Source organism: Dermacentor albipictus, chromosome 6 (genome assembly GCF_038994185.2).
Source record: "Dermacentor albipictus isolate Rhodes 1998 colony chromosome 6, USDA_Dalb.pri_finalv2, whole genome shotgun sequence".
Classification (NCBI taxonomy): Eukaryota; Metazoa; Arthropoda; class Arachnida; order Ixodida; family Ixodidae; genus Dermacentor; species Dermacentor albipictus.
The window spans coordinates 88,705,470-88,723,094 of NC_091826.1; the positions used below are offsets into that span (position 1 = coordinate 88,705,470).

Here is a 17,625-nt window from a genome sequence, read left to right on the forward strand (position 1 = left end):
AGACACGGTAGGGCCTCTACCAAAGACAAAGTCGGGTTACAGGTACTTGTTTACTATTCTGTATCCGACTACAATGTTTCCCGAAGCAGCCCATTTGAAAGAGCTCAGCTCCACCGAAGTAGTAGACGTCCTTTTGACAGCATTCGCATGAGTTGGGTTTCCAGCCGAAATTCAGGTGGATCAAGGGTTAGTATTCACCAGCACACTGACTTCCACATTCTTACAAAAGTGCGGGGTAAAGTTGACACACAGTTCCGTCTATCACCCTTAGTCAAATAGTGTAGAGAGGTAGCGTTCAGTGCTTAATTAAGCGAGTTTTGCGGGTGGTCTAATACATGCACAAGAAGGACTGGGAGAATTGTCTTCCGGCCACTTAGCTTGCATTGCGAACGGTTCCTCGTGAGGCTACAGGGTGCTCGCCTGCAGAACTGGTGCATGGGAGGACACTCCGTTCTTTACTGATGATGTTAAGAGAGATGTGGGAGGAAAGAGGAGAGAGTTCAACAGTGGTAGAGTACATGCTAAATCTGCTGGAAAGGCTAAGTGCAACCCACGAACTAGTCAAAAAGAACATGGGAGTAGCTCGAAAAAACGCCAAGTTCTATTAAGACAAGAATGCCACGCTTCGTACGCTTAACACCGGAGACCAGGTAATGATCCTCAAACCTTCAAGAAAGAACAAGCCCGCAGTTCAGTGGGACGGACCCGTTAAAGTGTTGCACAGACTTTTAGATACTAACTACGCTCTGAAAATGCCCGGTCGCACGAAGGAGGGGACGATATGCCACTGCAATTTGATGAAGCTGTACGTAAAGCGGATCGGAGTCGTTAACTGTACCGCAAAGAGCAGGACGACACTAGTACCGAGTTTAACGAGTATAAGGCGACCTCCAACTCTGAAAGCAGCCTAGAAGAAGTGGTAAAACATTCGGTAAGCTCGCAAGCTCTCAGACCCGAGCAGCTAGATGAGCTAAAGGGGATGTTAGCGGAATATGTCGAAAGGTTCAGCGATCAGCCAGGTATAACCTAAAAAACTCCCTATGAAATAGATCTGACATCAGCCAACACATAAGATCAAAGCCTTACAGGGTGTCTCCATGACAGAGAGAAATTATGAAAGCAGAGATACAGCGCATGCTGCAGTTGGGAGTTATTGAGCCCGCTGAGAGTGACTACACGTCACCGAGAATACTTGTAGAAAACTTTAATAAGGGCCATCGTCCTTGTATTGATTAAAGGAAGGCAAATGCCGTCACTAAGGATCAGGTGTACCCAACACTCAAAATAAAGGAATGAATTGAAAGAGTTAGTGCTGCTAAATACATTTCAACTATAGATCTCCTGCGGGGATACTGGCAAATTCCCCTTTCGGAAAGTGCAAAACGCTATGCCACATTTATCTCACCTGTAGGCACTTTTTGCCCGCTCGCCCTCAGCTTCGGGCTGCAGAACGCGCCGTTTAGCTTCTCTAAGTTAATGGATATTGTCCTAAAAGACTTGCAGGAGTTCGCCTTGCCATATCTTGATGATGTAGCAATTTTTTCGGACAGGTGGGAACAGCACGTATCGCACGTTAAACAGGTGTTCTCCCTGTTGAGGGAAGGCGGCTTAACGATGAAGACGGAAAAGAGTTACTTATCGGGGCCATGTTATTGGCAAGGGCACGAGACGGCCGGCCAAGCTGAAAACAGCTACGATTGAACCATTTTCCCAGCTACGGGCGAAAAGAGACATTCGTTAATTTTTGGGACTAGTGGGGAACTATCCACGGTACATTCCGAATTACTCGGAAATGGCAAGGCATTTACCGGACGCCCACCGAAACGAAGCACCAAATAGCGTGCATTGGGATAAGGACAAAGATAACGCTTTCAAAAATTTGAAAAAAGCTATTGGTTTGTGGTCCTGTAATTGGCGCTCCGGACTACGCAAATGAGTTCATAGTTTAGTGCGACGCAAGCGACAGGGGTATGGGTGTAGTACTTAGTCAGGTCGGCGACGATAATGAGGAACATCCTATTCTCTATGTCAGCCGTAAACAAACTGCAAGAGAGGAAGCCTACAGCGCTTCAGAGAAGGAACGTGCTTGTTTAGTTTGTGAAGCCCAAAAGTTCTGTTACTTGTATGGAGCGAGGTTCATCTTTGAGACCGACGATTGTCCTCTGACGTGGCTCAATTAAAGGTCACTTATAATGGCCGCTTGCTCCGACGGAGCCTCACTCTCTAAGAGCTAAACTTCTCCGTTAAATGTAACAAGGGAAGTTTGCATAGCAATTCGGGTGGTTTCAGTAGGCTAATTTGAATTCGGCATTTAAGGATTCCGCCTAAATTTTGAGGTTATTATTGTTCATTTTGTTAAGGCAAGATCTCCTCTCATTTAGCAGGACTCCCTCCATGATTGCTCAGTTTGTCAGCTCGAAATTCCTTCAATAATCGGCGTCGCCAAATGCAGCACTTATTGCTTCTGCATTTGTGTTTCCTTTGAAGCCTAGCGGGTCTACAGTGAGATCCAAGATATCTCATCTCGGCGCAGAGCCATGTTGTGGGGTTCGCTTTGCAGTTTCCATTCCTTGTTGGATGTTTTGGGGCGGTGTCATCATTTCGCAGCTGGTCGCTGCCAGCCAAGGTATCCCCCCGTTGCCACCAGCCATTCTCTTCGTGCCCAGCGGTTATCAGCGCTGCCATTTGAGATTTCCCTGGCCATGGAGGAGCTGTTACGTTCGACCTGCAGGAGCTGGCGACCTTTGGGGAAGCGACAGTCCCCAACCGAACGGCGTAACCATGTATGCTGCGGCGACTCGCTTTGAAAGGACGACAATATGACAGTCCCCAGCCCATCGGCGCCACCATGACTACTGCGGTGACTCACTTTGTAAGAACGACGATATGACAGTCCCCAGCCCGTCGGCGCCACCATGTCTAGGTGCAGTCGGCGGACAGAGTATTGTTAGTGTGTTCACCGTCACCGTCATGGTCTGTTAGGAGCAGGGGAGCACCTGAAAGGTGTTTTGTCGTGCCGTCTCATGGGTCTTGGAGTGATCAGTCAATTCTGGTGTAAAACAGGACTCATGTCTGCAAGAACCATCTAGCCTCGGTGTGGTTAGTGAAGCCTGTGCGGAAGAGAGTGTGTAAATCTTCCTTCTCAAAGGCGGGTCGGTTACAGTGGCTTTGGCCGCTCCAAATCGGTCGATGGTTGAGCGGCCGTTTTCTATCACCTGGGATCTAGGGAGGACAGAGTGTTTATAAGCAGCCGTGGCGCTGCTGCTAAGTCTGCATTCTCTTTCAGTCAAGCAAGGCTGATGAACTGTAACGTTCTCATGTAGTTACTGTGAATAAAGCCCATATTCCTCATTCTCGAGGAGAACAAGTCCCTCCTTTGCCGTCGTCCAACTCATCCACGTCCTCAGCGTGGATGACGGCATGTGCCAGCTACCATCAATTTCATACGCGACCCCAACCATTACACTGCTCGTACTAGAAATCGCCGAACTTCATCGCAGTGCCCAATTAGGTGACCATGTGATCGCTTTTCAATGGGTGCCTAGTCATTGTGGCGTTTCTGACAATGACCTTGCTGACAATGAGGCAAGATCGGCATACTCTTCCTCTGATTAAGTACGGATTGCCTACTCAAAATCTGACACCAATTCTATGATCAAGGCACTCATGCAGGACCTTACAAAGGCATACAGAGCCCACGATGTCAACGTCCACAGACACCTACATATGATCGGTTTAGACGGTAAATTCCGTTTGCCGCTAAAGGGAACGCCGAGCAAAACGTCATTGCTACACAGGATTCGGCCATTTCTATATAATTGCATTAGCAACAATGTGGACACTCGAGGCGATTCCTGCCATCATCGTCGCCTCGAAGTTCTGTATATATTCGAAGGACGATAAATTAATCCGCGCGTCGTATACTAAATGTGCGAATGAAAGCGTGAGACAGGTAGCCGACGATCGGAGCATAATCTCGCTTACGCAAACGAGGAAAGCAGAGAGGCACCACCCTGTCTAACCATAGCGCGTCTGGCCCCCCCGGGGGGAGGGCGGGGTTGCATTCCACCAGCAACTGCTTATTCCACGGCCGCGCGCGCATTATCTTGAAAGCGATATGCGCAGTACAGGTGTATCGATGGCACCGACGGCTCATAGCTTCAAGGCCGCTGTGTTAGCGTTGAAGCGATGGACAGCGCGAAGGTCACTTCGCTCGCTGCTTCTGCCACGCTTCCTCATGGCAGCGTTTCGACAGCGAGTCTCCGCCGTCCTCGAGTGTGACGTGTTCATGTTTACTTGCGCGCGCTAACGCCGTGCTTGTTGATTTAATTATTAAGCGAATGTTTGGAAGGTTGCACGTCCGATAAAACTACTTTCTGAGTTCATATGGCTGCCTACTAATTTGCTGTCGCAACTGGTGCGTTCTATTCGGTGTAGAGCTTCCGGAATTCGCGCAAGGCACTGCGCTGGGCTTCCAAACGGGCTTCATGCTGTGGAGGAGTTCCTAAGCTACAGCGTCTTGCCTGATACACCTGCATTGTCGCAAGCCGCCAAGCACGTTTCTTGGGAGCCTCCTGGGAACGCGAAGCCCACGCTTTTTCCCGGACTTCCTCAGCTTGCGCCCGGCGATTGGCAATGACTTCAGGGTCACATGGCTCGCGGTCGGCCTGCCGCCGTTTCCGTTGCTGCTCCGTCCGTCCCGGTCGGCGCTCGGCTACTCGATCACGAGTCGAACTCGGTACCTCCATAGCACTAACACAACCGGTAGCAACTGCCAGAGGAAGGAAACCCAGCGCGCCTCCGCCTACCTTCCCTCTTCGCGATGCTTCGCCTGGTTTCTCCATCCCTCCTTCGCTCAACGTTAACTACACTTTTCTCTAGGTGGAGTTAGTTTGCCGCCCGCTATAGCGCTTCCACGTTCTTTATCGGCACATGATTTTCTTCTCCTCCAGGCGCCTTCCTACTTCGCGGCTTCAACCTCCCATTCACTGATTACACTAACTGGCCAGTTACGCTTGCACGTAAAAGGTGCATCCGAGGGAAATGGTAATACAATGTTGTCCGGTCGTGGGCAGTATTTGGGCTTATTGAGCTCGTACAAGTGGCACGACCAAAGATTGTGGTCTGCATCTCTCTTTATATTCGTCCACGTGAACCTATGCAGGTGCTTATTATAGTCTCACCAGAAACCATCAGGAAAACCAGAGTGGAGACTCAGAACTGACATGGTAGATGCGGAGCTACTCCATAACGAGGGTCTCCACCGCAGCGAACCTTCCATTGGTAAACTTTGAATGTGCGCATCGTTCTCGTGGTTTCGTCACCTTTAACACTTCATGGGAAACTTTGACCGGTGAGGTCGAATGGTCAGGCTCTTTGTCATCTTTGCAAAATCATTAATGAAAGCCCTGATGTTCCCTGCTAGTCCAAGGAAAACGCGCAGCGGATGAAGTCATAAGTGTGGAGATGCGCTGTAGAAACTACAGATTGCCACTTATGGCAGCACCGTTAGACACTCTATATATAAAAAAGATAATTAACCTTCGGCTGAAACAACTCCCTCATTTCTTTTTTCATTTATCGCCCAGTCAGTGCTGCTGAGAGCTTCTGAGGGATTTGTTAGGTGTTCGGAGTTCTTTTCATATGTGGAATACACCATGATTTTATCGATGTAAAGATTTCAAATTATTCTAGCGTATATGGCTTTAGAACACCATGGTAGATGTTATCATTTTCTGGAACCATGTGGGTGAGTTATTGCAGCTAAAGCTGGTTCGGTATATTTATTTATATTGACCTGTGTAGTTGTTTCTATATTTCCGGTGACCACTTTTCTGCGGATAAGAAATGTTAAACTTATCGTTCAGTGCATGAAGCGCGTGCATGACTTGGAATTTAAGCAAATGTTATCGTTCATTTGATCTGTTGTCTATGTCCACGCCGAACCATGCATTATATGATCGCATGCATGAGACGAATTGCGTTGTGGTTTCTGGAAACCACACGGGCACCAGCGATTGCACTCGATCCTTCGCCGAGTGATGCGTAAAAGCCGATGCGCTTGAGCCGCTGACCAGATTCCGACGATCACCGACTGTGCTCGCCGCTATCGTTGTGCTTGAAGTGTAACTTCCCTTTTTGGGCACAGGTTCACTCAATAAAAGTTAGTTTTCTTGTTCACAGTTTTGCGGCTATGTTCTTGAACGTCACTGCCACTTGACAGTTTCGAATGGCGTTATGAAGGCGTAAAACGTTTTAGCCTCCTTTGACAGAGAAACTTGCCAGAAGCCTTTACACAAGCCTCAGTGAGAAGAGATGTTACAGGCCCCGGTTTCGTTGATAATTTCGTGGACATGTGGCATTAGCTATGGAATAAGTCACTCTGCTTTTTGGCCTACCTGTGATCGGTGCAGGGAACTAAGAGCAAGAGTGATTGACACAGGCGCTGAACGGCTTCGCATTTTTTCCTTCAAGCAATGCTTCTCTCGCGACACATTGCGGGCTTTGCATTTTATTATAATTTTGCGCCGTAGTTCAAATGGTATTTTAAACTTCGATGTAGCCTTAATATGGCCACCGACGCAATTATATAGCACTAAACACAGTTTGATAACCTCTGCCGCTGTAGTGGGCTTACGTTCAGGTTCAGCAAGAGAAACCTAAGACATGTGGCGGTCACCTGAGTGGTGACTGTCCCATGTTAGTTGAGGCTAAGTCTTAGTTTGCATGGCTGGGTGAGTCAAGACCAAATCATATTTTACTACATCGAGTGCTAGAGCTTTTGTCAAGGAGTTTTTCCGTTTGCACGTGATCAATCCACTCGCCCACGTTATATACGATTGTTTCCTGTCGTCTTAACCAAACACCGTAACAGAACAATGTTCGACGATGCTTAAGCCCGAAATTGCGCTGTACTCGTAATTTACTCAAGTCATGGATGCTTCACTATCTGCTAAGCCCTTGAGGCCGCTCCCATCGGCTTCCACTGAATGTACGCAAGCTTAGCACTAACGGCAAAGAATATGGTGAAATGAGAGTGTGCTGGTCTGCTCACTTTTCAATTTGGTCCCGTTCTTACATTTAGGTCTGTTATCTCCACTAGATTAAGTTCTGCCACCATTAGAAATCCTCTCGTGATGTTGACGGGAGCAGAAATATATCATACTTTTAAGCCTGCCAACCATGGTATGCGGCGTTCATAGTTGAAGGTCGTGCTCCATGCTCTCAGCAAGTCCCATTATAAAGAGAGAGTTGAGCGACTAGTTCAACAACCTGGAGTCAACAACATGTAACAGCATTCTCTTTAAAAAAAAAGTGTACCAAGGGCCGGTATTGCATGTGAAGACTATAGTACTGTCCCAGCTCTCGAGGTTTATTCCTTGAGGTGTCATTAAGTTTTGCAACATACATATGCCCTAAGTACTGTGACCGTTTTGCAACGTATGGGGGTTCCAAGCTCCATATTAATGGGCCCTTCCTACAAGCTAAAAAATTTTCGAGTACCTGTACCTCCCAATGTATTGCCGATTTTGACACGATTTTTGACACAATTTTGACACAATATTGACACGAGGCTAGCTCAAGAGAACTCAGGTTCACGGGGTATGCCTCCTTAATTTGGCATCAATTTCACTGAGGCCAATGCACCCGCGGAGACTAGCGAGGGATGAAATTTTGTGCGTGACGTTAACAACTTCGACACAAGCCGCTGTGGCTCAGCGACTATGGTGTTTTACTGCTAAGCACGAAGTCGCGGGATGACATCCCCGCCATAGCGGCCGCATTTCGCTGAAGGTGAAATGCAAAAATGTCCGTGTCTCGTGAGACGGGGGCACGTCAAAGATCGCCTGGTGGTAAAAATATTCCGAAGTCTCCCACTACGGCGTACCTCATAATCAAACTGTGGTTTTGACACGTAAAACCCCAGAATTCAGTTAAGCAATTTCGACCTTAACTTCATTTGTGAGGCTGAGCAACGTTGAATGCTCGATGGGGTGGTTACATGGGCTTGTCGGTATGACATCTACTTTGACGTAGCGCAAGCTTAACGATAGCGACACAGAAATGCACATTTGACAAACACATATAGCGCTTTGCGTTATTGAAATTTGCATTTATATTTTCCTGTTGTTCAGCCGACTTTACAACAAAATAGTTGAATGCTTTTGAGGACGAGATTTGGATTCAAAGTTCTCTGCGACTCCGCAGGGGTAATTGTGACTCCTACCGAGCGATTTAGTCCGCTGTATTCATTACACTCTAATCTGTTGTAAAATTCTACTTGTTTTGTAATATTATCCGAATTTCGGTATAGGTTATCTAAGAAATTAGACAAACAAACAGCATGTTTGTCAGGAAAAAGAACTCCTATTGAAAATACGTTCTAAAGAAATGCTACCTATCTTCACTGTATCATCGCTTGTAAGCTCCTGTATCACATACGACAGGACGCATTTACAATTCTAAGGACAGGAAACCCTAATAATAGCTGCGCTTGACACTAGAAGCCAACATCGAACTCGCGAAACAAGTTCGAGCTGAAGGCCCAATATCAGCTTCATGGAATGTAGTGTAGGTGGAGCCCTTTGAGGTTTTTTTTCCACCTTCAGTACTGTGCTTCTAGTCATGGGGCATAAAGGAAGCAAGAGTTATTCTGCAAGAGTAAGACAAACGGTTCGCTGCTACGTTGTTGATGAGACATGTTTGAACGTTCAAGTGCAAAAAGCAGTCTAACGAAACTCCGGAAACGGGTCATCACGGCGTGTAGCAGTGCCCGGTTCGGCTAACAAACTTCGCTAAGAGCATCCACCGGCGCTCACCATCATGTCTACAGTTTCAGATGATGGCAGAATGCCAATGTCGCTGCAGTGTCGCCTGCATTATGCAAGTCTATAGTCCCGTATGGAAGGGAAATAGAATATACTAGCAGGAAGTCTATATTGTCACGTGATAGTGACGGTGAAGAAAGCAAAACGGTGAATGGCGAAATTAGCTTTTTATTGGGCGAACTTGTGCCCACAAAACTAAGTTACACTCAATGGACAGCATTAGGGACGAACACGATCGGCGGTCGTCGAAGTGTGATTAGTGGGTCAAGCGCGTTGGTTTATACATGCATCAGTAGTCTAATGTTCCTTAGTAATCGCGGGGACCCGCGTGTCTTCCACAAAGTTCTACACTATTCGTGTCGCTCATACATGCAATCAGATTACACACGGTTCAGTGACAGACAGTGGATGAAACCATCGATAACATTCCAGAAACTTCCGATACATGCAAGCGTGTTTTGCACTGTGCACAGACAGTGGATGAAACCATCGATAACATTCCAGAAACTTCCGATACATGCAAGCGTGTTTTGCACTGTGCGATAACATTTGTTAGGCGGGCAAACGTGGTCGCCCGATAAAGATAAACGAGTACACGTGCCAATATGCTTGTAAACTAAGGTGACACTAACGTTCAGTATTCTACGAAAGTACATGAACGTACATTTAGATGCAGTGAGAGGTGTTTCAACGTTACTCTACTGCATACAAAAATTGAAAGCCATTCCATTTAAAGTCCGAAGCTTCGCTTCTATTAACATTTGGACTGTCATTTATTTACATTGTATGACCTAATTGTCACTCGTCGGAGTAAGCAGGCCACCGAAACATCCCGTTGGCTTGCTCCCACTAGTTGGCAACTTCATATGTACTGCGCAATCTTACAAATGAATTGAAAAATATTTCTTATAGTGCACATTTGTCCACAGCTGCTGTATGCAGCACGCAACGCAAAACGTTTTCCGTGCTAAGCAACTTAGGAATAGAAGGCATAAATCACGTGATTGTACAAATACTTATCAGTACATTTCCTCTGCGTCTTTCTTTGGTTTGTATCAGTGTTTGATGCTGTGGCACGAATACTGAAAAATGTGCGTCTTAGACAAATGCAGAGAGGACATTATTTGTAATAGATATAGCATAGCGTATTTGAGTGGTGCGCTTACCCATAGTCACCAAAGGGCGCGGAACTTTGGCCTCCTCTAGCATCGATTAATCTGTATTTATTACTGCGCCTCTTTCTATGACAATAGGGGTGAGCGCCATGGCCTGGTACAACAAGCGGCATAAGGACGATCCGGTCTGCACAGTACCACTTTTCCCATGTAGAGTTCCACACTTGACAAGCACAACGCCATGGCAGGTAAGTCAGCCTGTGCTGAAGCGTTAGATTGCCTTTGACATCATGGAAGGAAGTGTTTGTAACTCAGCAATAAAATCGCTAAATTTAACCAGTTTTAATCTATTTCCATCTTTGCCTTTTTCAGTCCTAGTGACCCTATTATCGATGCATCTAGCCAGTAAATCATCTTGGTAAATTGTCCTCAGAATGCTTTGGCTATGTTTAGTGCGTAGTGCCCGTAGCGTCCTGTCTGTTTTTCTTCTTGTGTGCTGTCACTTTTTGGCGCTCATTCTATTGAAAGCCCACCATAGTCTACGAATGATACGCAGCCACTATTAATTGCTGCTTTAAACAGACGGTCAATAGCGAGCCGTCCTGGTGCATCAAATATGCTGTTCTAGGCAAAGCACATTATTGAAAGCTGAAACTGTTTCGGGAAATTAAGGATTGCCTTGTTTCCACAATCAGACTAGAATTTCCACCACGATATGTAATTAAATGTTTATGTTAAAATGTTGTAAGACGGAAGGAGCTCTAGGAAGAAATGAAACATAAGACAAGCAAAATTTCCAGCATGTCTTCATTACCAATTTGTGAATTTTCGTTAAACATGGAGTGCTTGGGGCAGCCACCTTGCGATTTTATCAAAAAAATAAATAAAAGAAAAGTAGGTTGGCAGCAAGAAATAAGCATCACTTTGTATAAGAAAAGTTCTGGATGAAAAAAATTTCATGCGACATCTGATTTATCGTAAGATATGCACATCCATCTCAAATCTCGAATAAGAGGTTAAAAGGTTGTTTATTTACAGAAAAATAATCGCTTAAGTTCTCACAGCTCTTGCGTGATGCACATAATCTTAGCTGAGCTGTATAATTGCGCGCCTACTTTGCGTCTCATATGCATCGGCTCATTTCTTCAGTTCGATTCTTTTGTTGCTTGTGGAAGCTGACGTTCAACAGCGCTTTCATATGTGCTTCTCAATCAAATATTAACCGTTGTCAGAAATTGTAATGTCCCCGCAGCTATTAAAATATGCACTAAGTTGCTAATAGTGGCTTTCTGACATTTCCATTTGCGAAATTTTAGAGGAAGCCTTAGCTCGGAGTCGCCTATCTAAATATAAGTTAAAGGTGAAATCGTGCTTCTCAGCGATCAATGCACCGGATTTTATGAAGTTTGTTACAGTTTAAAGAGAAACCTAGGATCTAGAAACAGCAGGAACGGGACTGCTGTTCTGGAAGATTTAAAAAAAAGTTGATAGTAGCAAAACATCGAAAAACTAAGCTATCAAGTCAGCCCTACAATGTAACATGATATTATTATTCCGTGAGAGGCTCTAATTATGCATTTAAGTCCAACAAAATGGATACTATATACGGCGCTTCCAAATGGATTACTGATTTTGAGTAAGCTATTTGTAAAATTCATGTAAACATTCTAACAAACCCACATTAGCTGCAGCTTATTAGACCAAACATGTCTGCTTTAGATATTCTAACAGACGCCGTTTACGGGAATGCACCATTGTTTTTTTGCATAGTCAGTGATATGTACTTTGTGTTTTTATTTTTTGCACTTACTAATTTTAGGCGATTCTTGTAAAATAATTCAGGCACTATATTAACATTCCGCTTCTTGCAGTCCCTACAGTTCGTCTTTTTGGCCCCAATGCAACAGAATTCACAAGAAAAGGTTTGAGGGTTTATCTCATCAAGCATTTCTGCGTTTTACGTACATTTGAATTGGTAGCATTGCAGAATTGGCCCCAAGCTATAGATTCTCTTAAGCCGAGCAGTAATAATGTTATGTCTGCTTAGCAGAAACCCTGTGACTCCATTAGTGCTAGATGTCAATATCGCAATGGTAACATATTTCTGGAGTGAATAGTTAGGCAGCTTATTAGTCAATGTTTTAATTATCTACATGAAGGACATTACGTTTCGCACGGCAAGTAGTGGCTGCATTTTCAAGCAGTTCATCTGAACAGGCCATGCGATGTCCATGCTGTTTAATAGAGCTGTTCGGAATAAAAACAACCACCAGGCATATCATCAAAGGTAGGCGGTACCAACATTAGCTGTTCATGAGAGCGTCCTGGGCGAGTCGGTAGATGGATATGGTGCATTGCACATGGTAAAAGGTGGTACTTACTTCACGGCCCCAGTAGCATTGACACTGTCCTTATTAAGGGTTTTTTCCGTTTATTATTAATCCACTGTCATTTCTCTGCTCAAATAAACGTTACCTGCCGTTGAGCCGTTCTTCTGCAGAACTTGAAGGACGCTGCCATTTGACCACTGTGGAGATGTGCTTTGTCGTTCCAAATTAACCGTGGCAATATGCACTTTATTACACTGCGCAAAAAAGCGACGTAACTACCTCACTTTACAACGCGCATATGTGATGTCATCAACCAAGTAAAGCTGCCTTCGCATACCACACGTTATCTCGCTCACCGCACGTGCTAGAAATGAGGCATAAGAAACAAACTGAAGTACATACGCAACATACGTCATATAGCAATCTGAACGTACTACGTCGTAGCAGTGAGTTGCCTGGGACTATTACTTTCCTTTTCCTGCTACTTATCGCGTCACATGCTGGATGAAAGGTCGCGATTTATTCTATTATTTTCAGAAATGAAAGAATGATGAGTTCATTATGATCCCAAAAATATTTAGAAAAACTTTTTAATTTATAATAATCACGCATATAAGCAAACATTCAGGCATGTGTCAGAGAGCTATTGTTGCTATTACAAAACATCTCTTCGTTCTCTTCAAATTTGGCACCAGGAAACCTGACAACCACGTTACGACGCCATTTATCAGAGCGATATTAGTAAATAAATGACCACGATTTCGGTTGTTCGCATTTTGCAGCGAAATGAAACCTTAAATGTACATGTGTAGAGTAAGATATATATTGCGAAGTAACTTTCTATTCGCTTTGGTCGTCTCGTGGCTTGCTAATACATAAACAACATTAACAGAAAAGTTCGCCATTGATTACAATAGTCCCTAAAGCTAAATTTTACCGTAGTTCTGCACGAGTTTTCATTTCACGATATATGGGCTAGCGTGGACAATCCATCTCGCGGGTCACGTCGGTAGTGCCGCGAGTGTGGCGCGACTGCCTCGTTAAACTGAAGATCGCGAGATCCAGCGTGTGGGTGACGCGTGGGCGCGATTTACATCAATAACTGATGACAGACTTCCCAGACGACGCGCGTCACTGTGGTGCCATCTCGTAGCCATCGGCGCAGCACTACGCTTTTAACACGACAGCATTAAGGAGCTCGTGTCGCAGAAAAGCCGGTGTTGTCGGCGTCGGTGGCATTGGCCGTGAGCGAGGATTGGCGGAAGGCAATTCATAAATAAAAACAACTTGCAAGATGGGAATCGAACCAGGGTCTCCGGAGTTTGAGATGCAGACGCTGCCATAAACCCATGAGTTAAATGCTTCAAAGCGGGACAAAAGAGCCTCTAGTGAATGCAGTGTTGCTTTAGAAACGGGTCGTAAAAAGTTACACTGCGGTGTATATCGGTAATTATGAGCATGTTAATTACAGAAGTCGCAGTTGAAAGCGTAGCGAAGTACGTTTCCGCTACATTCCTTCTGCGCTTGGGGCCCATGCAGAGCCATCTCGCGGCAAGCACCAAAGCCCCCCCTCCTCGCAATGTACGGCGCTGCCCGGGCAGGTGGCGCGCCACTCGCCCGCTTCTCCCCTTCGTCTCGTTTAAGCGCATTGGGGCCGTGCGGGGACCGGTGCGAGGATGCCCCAATACCTTTGCGTTTAATAAGTTTTCTCGCTCTCTCCCCTTCCAACTTCTAGCGTGCGTCACTCGAACCCTCGTGTTTAGGCGACGAGGCTCCTCTTTCCGCTCACAGTGCGATTCCTAGGTGCAGCGTCCGATACGGGACGCTTCTGTCGTGATCACTGCGCCGTAGCGCGTCTGGTGGGAAAGCGTCCCCTGTGATGTGTAGCCATGCTGCTGGCGAGGAGTCATGCATCTGCGTGGTGCTCCCAAGCGAGATAGAGGACGATCCCATCAAGGCATCAGCCCCATGATCACGTCCGTCTTCATGGTGCGTCACTGCCCGGCTGTCCGTGCCGATCATGACGTTTGGCTCTCGTAGATCGTTTCTCCCTCCTGGACACCGAGTTCTTTGGTTTGTTCCGCTTGCTCAGGCGCACGTTTCGTCTTTGTGTGACTCAAGAGCAAGCCGAGCGAAGGGTGGGCGGTGCGAAGGGGGTGCGATAACGCTATCGCGTTCCACTCTTGAAGGCGAAGCTTAAGCGTCCTCCAATTTTTCTTCTCGCGCTTTCGCCAAACACTCTTCCGCTTTCCGTCTCATAGTTCCGCCGTACCCTCCTCGACCGCTGTCCTCCTTACACCTTTTCGCTCTTGCCGCTTTTTTCATACCCCGCTGCGCGTCACGCACGCTCTCGCCTTTCGCTGTGCTCGTTCGCTCGGTGGCGCCGCAATCGCCGTCGCTCGCCGCAGGAACCGGCGACTAAAAGAAGCGCTCTAAAATATCGCAATACAGAAGCGGCGCAAGAGAACTGTTCGGTCAGTAGGTTCTCATACAGATTTGGGGATTCTGTGCGCATTTGTTAGAACATATGTAGGGCGCAGATATGATAGGTCTGAGCTTAGAGCTTACGTACAGTTCTTCCGATGTACACGAGGGTTCTCCCAAATTCTCGTTTAGATATTATCGATATATTTCATCGTGGCCCGTAATACATCCTATTTTTCACTTCCATGTTTCTGACAGCTTGCAGAGCTATGATGCTGTTATTATTAACTTTTTTTCTTGCTACTTGGTTGAAAGTGTGATGCTCCAGATTTTTTTTTTATGACTGCCTACAATTTCTAAAGAAGTGATGGCCTAAATTCATTTTCTGTTTGCTACATTCCGCATATTCAATTTTGACTTTCAGTGCAAGAAATGTCGTAGAATTCGATGCAGGCTACGCACGCCATACAAAATATTTTAATCCCATTCACTTAGAGGAGAGTTTCTGTTAAGCTTCCTCTTAAATATTACTGGCATATAGGCACTGAAACAAAGGTACCGCCATTGGTTGCCACTTACGGAAACATGTTCTAAGCTCAAGCAAGCGCAATACGGTTACCAGCAAGTCAAATAACTAGGTTGATAATGTCGTTTGATCAAGAATGCAGTGCGTGCAGCATAAATTAACGCCGTCTACACATTCCTCGGGATGTATTGTGAATGGCTGAGCACAATGGTGATTACTCGGTGCATTTGTGCACGTGTACACTGACGCACATAAAACGATGCAAAATATTGCCGATTAAATCGATGACTGCGCCTGAAGTGACGTACTGCATGTGACAAACAATATTCTGTTTACTGCAGGTCGAACACCTCCTCGAAAGCGTTTTCATCGCAAACCACACCGCCCATAGCTTCAGCGAGCGAACTACCCTGTTCAGTTCAAGGTTGTGACAAGAAGGCGCTCCAGACAGCGGCAACAAAAAATTGAGAGCGTCCAGTAGAGTCTTAGTGTTGCACAGTGAAGTAACCTATAAATTTCGTTTTTATTTGTGAATTTGTGTTCGTCTGTTTGGCCCTTCCATATATCTTATATACTTTTTTATAATTTCAGCCTTGTTAGAGGGACCTGCTGTCATAAACTCTAAATCTGGCTATTAGTTTATAAGCGAAGATATTTCTACGGTATGGGGTCATAGTGTTCCACGGATTTAAAGAGGTACACGTGACGTATGTATTGGTGAGTTCACCGTTGACCTGTGCACATGCTACTGTTGTATTATAAGATACGCATTCAGAGCTGGCAAAGTTTTCAATACATGTCTTGAAACCACAAGGTATTATATCACTGCGCAGGCGTAAATCCTTGAATGGCAGGTGAACTTAAAAACACGATCTTCCTTTCATAGACAATGGAGCATTACGAAGCTTAGATTAGTAGCATAGACCAACGACATGAAAGATAAGAATTTATTTTACCAGCTCGTGATAAACACAGGAGGTAAAAGCGCAAGACGCATGTTCAGGCCAGATTAAAATTTTGCACACGATCCCACTGACGTCCCAGGAGGCGGTAGCTTCTGGCCCGGACTATATATGCTTGATTATCACCTAGAACGGTTTCAACACAACCTAAAGTAAGTGGAGCCTTCCACATAACGACTTTTGTACACTCTTCGTTAAAAAATATCTTGCTCCTAAGTAGTGTACAGCAATTATTGGAGTTGTGTACATTATCATGTACATATACGTAAAGTGGCCTCTCGTATTTGCTTACCTCAAGGATTTCAAAATTTTCGTCAACCTTCCTTCCCCATACGGGCTTTCTTGGAAGTGATTCACCACCCTCAGCGATATTCTCGCGTGCTTAGTCTCAGCCGCTTAGACGACAGACGTTTCTCGAAAGCGAAAATCCTTGGATGAAAACTGTAGCAGGCGCACTAAACGCTAATGCGCATCTCGAAAGCAAATGGATCAGATGAGCGCTTGCGATTATATACGCAAGTGGGGGTCGGCTATGGAAACCGCCTAACGGGCGTAGGGCATGATGTCATAAAGTGTTCGAAACAATTTGTCCAAGGGACATGTTGAGTGTTCTATGAGCAATGTATCTCTCCACATGGTACGCCCAGGAAGTAGGTACATATCGGTGGTCGGATGCAGCCTCACGTGCACAAGGTAAGGTATTTGGAAAGGTTTATCGCGACAGGGCAAAGCCGACGGCGCTACGGGAAGGCATCGGTTTGATCTGGAGTGACGAACACAGGACCGGGTGCGGTCACTACGCATATTGTGTGCAGTGCAAGGAGATTGTGGTCGCTTGGCAAACTTCCTGAGATCGTTCAAGAAAGAGACACGGGGCTGTCTTTGCCGTCAGGGTTGCGCCTGACGTGTTGATAGAGCACGTGGAGTTGGGTGATGCTTATAGAGGACCCAAGGAATGCGCCGAAGGCAGAGGCTCCGGCGACACCTTCGACAGAAAAGCAGAAGCTTCGGAGTGCTCCAGCATCGCCGAAAGTACGGGTTTGTAGGTAGGCAGCGTGACAGAAACGCCGAAGGGGACGACGTACTTTCGCTACAAAATGCATAGAGTGCGCATGCGGCGGGTGACAAGTGGGCACGAATAGTACCAGCGATGCCACCAATATCGTGGATGAAAGGAGGAGACGTTGCCACGTCGACATAGAAGAACGAGTTGGTTTTATTTTCCTGCTCATATGCTGCCTCCACTCGCACTAACTTCGTGCACTTGGCAGCTGTCGGCGCGCCGACACACCGGCGCCGTCAGAAGGGGCTGGACGGAAACTGCAGTGCTGGTTTTTTTATGTGGGAAAAAATGTCCATCATAAATTGCTTGCAAGAATAGGCAGTGCCAAATAAAGCAACGGTAAGAGATTATTATTGGGAACTTCATGCGTGAAACCC

At 46.0% G+C, this 17,625-nt stretch overlaps 1 long non-coding RNA gene across 1 annotated transcript; it reads left to right on the forward strand.

The window, feature by feature from the left end:
* Positions 1–10,079: 10,079 nt before the first annotated feature.
* Positions 10,080–15,757, forward strand: LOC139047144 (uncharacterized). The gene is made up of 2 exons (XR_011507068.1): positions 10,080–10,191; positions 15,565–15,757. It is a non-coding gene; the product is annotated as an uncharacterized lncRNA (long non-coding RNA).
* The last annotated feature ends 1,868 nt before the right edge of the window (positions 15,758–17,625 follow it).